Below are 7,446 nucleotides of genomic sequence, written 5' to 3'. Positions count from 1 at the left end.
AGATTGTTAGTGCATTGGCTGCCGAAGCTTATGCCAAAGACAAGTTTTTTCTCCAAGATTCTTTCAAGTAGTAGTGGCGGTAACACCATGATTTTCACTAGAATTAGTTATTTAACTGATTTGTTATTTATTTAATTATTTGATGTATTTGAATTGTTGGGTTAATTGGATTTTATTAGATATAGATGAATTAAGGGTATTTTGGTCATTTTAAGATAAAAGGTATTTTGGCCATTTGAGGAGTAAGGGCATATATTTTGATCAATAGTCGGCAGGGTCGTGTTCTTTTCCCAGGCTTAGGAAAAACAATTTTTTTCCACTTTTTTCTGTTCTGAACTAGGTTTTGGTGTAAACACGAAAATTGTAGATATATATGTTAGATTTCTTTTGAATTTGGTTTGACTTCATTATCATTTTTAGAACTTGAGTTATGATGAAAATACTACATGTATGCCATGCTGCATTTTTCGTGAAACTTGATATATGAAAATTGCTTAGAATGAAATAGAGTTTTTCCAAGTGAAACGATGTTATTATGTTTGAACTACTGTGATGATTTACATAGAAATAACATGTAGGATTGATAAGGATGTACGTCAGCATGTAACTTGATTTTGGTGAAATATGTGAAAATAAACGAACTTTGGAAAAATTAGACGGACTTTGAATAAATGATGAATCGTGTTATGTTAATTTGTGAATGACTATGTGATAATGATAAGTTGATGAATAATAGTTGAATTTGTGTTTGATATATGCATGATACATTGATTAACTAGGTGTAAATGATTAATCATCTAAAATGTTATTTTTGCTAAATGAAGAGATGTTGCTTCTTTGATGTGGTAAATGCTTTATGATGATTATGGTGATGATGATTTTTAACGATGATTATTGATGATGATTTTTAACGATGATTTTTGATGATTATGATTATGATGACGATGCTTTTTTATGATGATTATTAATGATGATTTTTGACGATGATTATTGATAATGATGATGGTTTTTTTATGATGATTATTGATGATAATTATGATTAATGATGATGATTTTTGATGATGAACATTTTTGATGATGAACATTTTTGATGATGAACATATATGTATATAATGATGATGAATACATGTATGTAAAGTGACGATGTTAATGATGATGAGGTCTTGTATGAACGTATGCATTGATGAGTCATATGTTCATGCATTCATTAGTCATGGTGTTAGGATACTTCGGTATCTAGTGATGTGATTTAGTATATTTCGGTATCCAGTAACGAGATTTAGGATACTTCAGTATCCAGTGACGCAGGGATCAATCAGTAATAGACCTCCGACATCTAGAACGGTACCACATGCATGTAAAGTCGTGTCTAGAACATTACATGCATTGAGTCTATGTGAAATATCTCATACTTGGTTATGTGGATTATGTGAATGTTTGTGGAGATATGTACATGATTGTATTCGTCCTTTGGTGATACTTGTACACTTGTGATGATGGTGATGAAATGAAAATGATGAGAACATATCTTGGTGATTTCATTTAATGATGATTATTTTGGTGATGATGATGAATCGTGAATTATATGTACTTGACTTGGTGATTTCTTTGATGATGATGATTTTAATTTCCTGTCTATACTCTTGAGATGACGATTGTATTTATTTTGACATAATTTGGTAAGAATATATGTGAATATTGTATTTTTATGATGAACGTGTGTAACTGAAGATGTAAATGGTAATGATATGTTATTTGATGAGAAGAGATGTGATGGTGTATTTATTTGTTAATATGTCCAATTGAAGTTGTGATGTTTGAAGATGAGTTTTGTTAAGTTGAGATGTGAATGATGCTTATTTTGATTATATGTCAACTTGAAGTTGTTAATTGTCGTTGAAATGATTATGTGCTTATGAAACGTTAGTGAAAACTTGTTGACTTTATAACATGTAGATATAAGTATAGGTGGAATATGATTTGATGCTTATGCATGATGAAGTATGAATACTATGAATTTAATTGTTGTTGAAGTAATGACTTGAATACTTGTTATATTATTGAGACTATATCCTATGCTTAATGATTTGAGAATTATTGCATCTACTTGATATATTGAATGAGATTACATGTAAACATAGTATTATAAGGAAGATGATTGTATGTATGATGTGAAATCCTAATATATTATGCTTGAGTTCGTAGTTTGTTTATGTTGCATGTAATTTTACCCTCCAGTGGTTTTTTGGTCGCCTCACCATTGTAAAATGGTGTAGACGAGCAGGTTAAGGACGCTTGAGTCCGCGTGAGTACCGAGGACTAGCTTGACGCTTCCTCATTTTCTTAATGCTTTTGGAGTCTAGTTGTAGGCTTTGATTAGGACCTTGGTCAGGAGTTTATTTTTATGTTATCTGTTGGATTATGTTGTGGACCTGAAGTTTTTAATTGATGTATTCTGAAATTGAGGCATGTTGTTGAGACCTTGAGATATTTGAAAACTTTGTTATTATTCCGTTGTGAAATTTTAATGAAACCAAACTATGCATGAATTTTGAGTTATTGAAAGTGTAGCACCTTGAATATTGTATTTATCTATTGATTTAATGCTAAATATCACATGTAGGATTTGAGGGTGTTACGGTGGCTGCCTTAATAATTTAACATGTTGGACTTTTAGGTCTAACACATTTTGCCTTTCCCCTTAATTGGAAATTGGTTAGGCTAAACTCTGCAAAGCTTGAGTTTAATCTAAGTTAAAAATGTTACGATCTTTTTGAAAGTTCGACATTAATTACATATACTTAAATAGACCTATTTAGTAGACTTAAAAAGCTTTTCTTATAACATGTAGCTTCGTACTTTTAACTAAATAATTTTTTAGAAAAGAGATGATCCGTCTATTTTTGAAAAGAGAAATGATATTTGTAAAACCATTTTGTAACAACCTTTTGACGACTTTCTCTTTCATACTCACATGATATTATCATCCTTTCTCTTCTTTTTTTTCTCTCCATTGTTTTTTACCAATAAAAAGAGAGAAAAACAAAATTATCACCAAAGTTATCATTAAATGGATGTTCAAATATCATTGCTCTTTTGAAATAGCCTAATCTCGCCTTGGGCTTACATAGGCTACGTTGTAAAATTTTGTCGATCAATTTGGTCTATTCTCCCCTCTATCCTCCACACACAATAATGAAGCTAATATTAATAGCGTAATAGAGTAATTTGCTTGTTTATCCTTCCTAGTTATTGTCCTTTGCTTCTTGCCAAGGGATGTGATCAAGACTTTTTGAGCATTATGAATCAAATTACCAAACATTATTTATGACAAAATTGAAATTCGTAACGAAATCATGATTGTTGAGTTTTGAATTTGATTATGTATTGGGAAAAAGATTATAAACTATTTAGAGTTTCAAACATATTTTATTATGAACCATATTTGATATCACTTAATTAACTTTGGTCAACTTTAAATCTAATTTAATATCAATAATAAAAAATATAGTTTATACAAAGAAATAAAAAAAACTAAATATAGCGGTCAAAAAATTGACAAATGAATACAACATGAACAAACTAAAAGTTTTTTAAAAATATCATTGGAGAGTCAACCCTTGAGAATAAGACCCAAAAAAAAGACCCATTAATTAATTAATATAAAAAAAATATGAATGTGAAAAGGAAAGAAAAAAGACCATTTTCGTTCTATTTTATTTCATTTATAAGTGTTATTATCTTAATTCTTCCTATTTTGGACGTTATATATGTACACCATCCCTTCATCCTAGGTTTTATATACCAAAATATATAGACTTAGTTTATGAGTGATTTATGGTATCGAAGGTAGTGGCGGACGAATTTTCTTTTCTTTTCATTGGAGGGAGGGAAGAGAATAGAGATATTACACCAATGTAATGTTACACTGTTGAATATCATTTTATTTGATATATTTACTGTTAGATTATAAATTTATATCATAATCATGTGTATAAATTTTTACTAAATCTAAAACTATTTAATATGTTATTGAGACCATCAAAATTAATAGTTTATGCATTTTTATTAAACATCATTAAAGTTTTAACCATAGGGTTTAGAAAATGGTTTGGGAACAAGATGTGTTCAAAACTACACAGAAAATTTCAGATTCCACTTAAATACTTTGTAGTTTTGAAGATATCTGTTCTCACACTAGCACAATTGTTGAAACTTGAATCTCTGTTAGTGTTTTTATGGCAGTTTAGCATGTTAACATGCTCCAGTTTTATGCCTAGTAAAGAACGCGTCAAGGACGTTATCTTGATTAGTGACATTTTATAGCACATGACATGGAATTAGCCGGGAAAATTTAGCCTAGCGAATTTGTTGCCATCCGAATTTTCTAGAAAGAAAATAAACTAAACCCATAAATTATTATCTAATACAATTTTATGACAAGAAATTACACAATTAACACCAATTCAGTTACATTCAACTACATGGACAATACAAGCAAGAACAATTCATTCATCACTCTAGATCATGATTGTCAAACTCGTGAACATATTCGTACGAGTTTAATAGTCTGGAAGGTTAAAACGAGTGAAATTGCACAAAGAATCATTTTTCTAGTAGATCCGATAGACTCGCGCGAACTTGTACAGACTCACGAGCTGTGACGAGTTTATGAGTCCATGAGTTTTATTTTTGAAAAACAATTTATTTTCTTTTTGAAAAGAAACTCAAATTAAACAAAATTTGATAGGAAAAAAAACCCAGAATTCTCTTTCCTTTTTAGATCTCACTCTCAATTTAGAAACAAAAATTTCACTCTCACCAAAGATAGAAAAATTCGGGTCATACTCACCTTCATCGACGACATTTTCTTCTTTCTTCATCGATGACGTTATCTTGTTTTGTAACGAAATATTGTGGAAATTGATATTGTCATGTTGCTAATAATGACGTGCAAAGTGGTGTTGGGGGCAATGTTGAATTAGGTGGAGGTTAAAATAAGTCAAATGTTAACTTGTGCCCTCAAGGGCACATATTAAGGAACTTATTATAGAAATATATGTATTAAAAGCCGTGCAGTCAACTTTTTAAAAGTTATATTATCATATTTTCCAATGAAAAGTTGCTCATTATGGGTTCCTTAACATGTGCCCTTAGGACACAAGTCAACATGACCTTTAAAATAATCCAAGTTAGGTTATGGATAATGATGAATAAGGTGTTTTATGTGGGGCTGAGTTTGATGATGATAGTCAGGATGTTGGTGAAGATAACGATGATGGTGATTTTGATGATGAACAAGATTTCACACAAACTTTGGATTTTTAAAGCCATTAGCATATACTCCCTCCAGTCACATTTGTAAGTAAAAAAATACTTTTTAGATTCATTCAATATTTAATGTATTTGGTCTATATATAGACCAAATACATTATGTATTCAATGAACCTTAAAAGCTTATTCAAAAAAAAAATGAATCTTAAAAATTCTTTTTTGCTTATAAGTGTGACCGGAGGGAGTATGTTTTATGTTTTTTTTTTTTTTGTATACATATATTAGTCAATTAAGAAGGAAGTAGGACATTGTTTACATATTTTTCTACTTTGCTTTGCTTGCTCTAATATGAATTTTATTTTTTTGTTAAAAAAGTTTGTTATGGGTTTTGAAATTTTAATTTTAATTTTAATTGGTGTGATCTATTATAAATATATATGTCATTTATATGCCACATACATATTTTTTTAAGTTAATTTTATTTTTTCATAAATTAACACGAGTTTGCAAGTTAAGTTTACGAGTCGAGTCTATAGACTCTTTTGAGTCTATGTTCGTGGGTTTGATAACCTGTCAAGATTATGCCCAAAATCATGAAAACTTAGTGTAGAACTAAAATCTCCAAATTTAAACTAAACCCCACTTATAGGGGTGGATATGGGCTAGGCCGGGCCGGGCTTTGTAAGGCCTAAGCCTAGCCTACTTAAAAAATTATAGGCCCGAGCCTGGCCTGTTACCCGTCATAGGCTCATTTTTGAGGTCTGGTCTGACCTTTTTAAAGGCCTGATGAAGCCTGAAAGCCTATTTAAAAGCCTATTTTATGCCAAGGCCTGACAACACATGTAAGCCTACTCCTAAATAGATAAAAACTTATTAAGGCCTAAAACACACAAATATGTTTGCAACTAAATAATTAATTCTTACGAAGGTCTAATCACACCAATACATCAGCAACTAAATAACCAATCATATGAAGGCTTGTGTTTATGAAAAAAAAACCTTCAAAAATATCAATAATGGAAGATATATTATATATGAAAAGCTTAATAGGCCGGCCTGATGGGCTTAATAGGCTTTTTTGCAAGCCTTAGCCTGACCTGTTTAATTAAATAGGCCTTATAAAAAGCTTGAGCCTGACCTTGTTAATAAACGAGCTGGGCCGAGTTAGGCTTTAAATAGGCTAGGCCGTAGGCCCCTGTCGGACGGCCTGGCCTGTTCCCACCCCTACCCGCTTATGCATGTTGGAAGGAGAATCCACCTTAAGATTTTTTTGTTGTTGTTGAGAGACATCCACCTTAAGGTTAAAAATTCAGAATTTGAACTTGAAATGGTAATGATTGTGTGAAGTGGTGGTGAATTAAGATGATGAATTGAAGTAAGCAATCCTCCTAGCTTCCTTTCTCCTTCCTCTAGATCTTAGGTTACCCATAAATCCTCCTAGAGTCTATTGATTTGTGTATGTGTGAAGATGATGAGATGAAGTGGTAGATGAGTGGTGTTTGTATGTTATTATTTTTGTTGGGTTAGTGTAGTATGTGTATTTGTGTTTGTTGTGTGTTTTTGGGGGAAGTGGTTAATCATGTGAGTGATTGGGTTTAAGTCTAATGAATTTCTCTTGTTGAATTTCTTAGAATTATTGATGACTCAATGTCATATGATATATTATTAAGCATTTTATCGAGTCTTTTTACTACTTTATTATAGGTTTTTGGAAGACTTTAACGTGAGTTACTTATATTATAGGTTTCATATGAATGTTTCAAACCAAAACCATTTTACTCTAAACTTATTTTTTAATCAGAATCAATTTTACATAACAATTTACCCAAAATCAAATCTATTCACCACAAATTCTTCTGCATTACAAGTAAGAATATCAATATATAACGAACAACGAGATTATGATGAGGCGACTCTAATTAGAGCACAATCAACCACGTTAACTTGTCTATTAAATTTAAAGGAATTAGCTCAGCCTAACGAAGAAAATGTTGCATTTACTTTTACGTGAAATATGATAATTGAGGTATTTCCATTTTCCTTTTTCCGAGGTAAGAATCTCATTCAGTTTTTAGCCACTTGATTAGCACCACTTGCTACCTTTATTGTACCAGCTTACTAGACCTTATACAAGGTTAGGTTTCTATAGCAATTGATGGTTACCAGCAGTTT

The sequence above is a fragment of the Medicago sativa genome, chromosome 2 (assembly GCF_051527215.1).
Source record: "Medicago sativa cultivar Bolivia chromosome 2, Bolivia_mono, whole genome shotgun sequence".
In the NCBI taxonomy this organism is placed as follows: domain Eukaryota; kingdom Viridiplantae; phylum Streptophyta; class Magnoliopsida; order Fabales; family Fabaceae; genus Medicago; species Medicago sativa.
The sequence above is the reverse complement of the archived record's forward strand: the minus strand, read 5'-3'. Positions refer to the sequence as shown.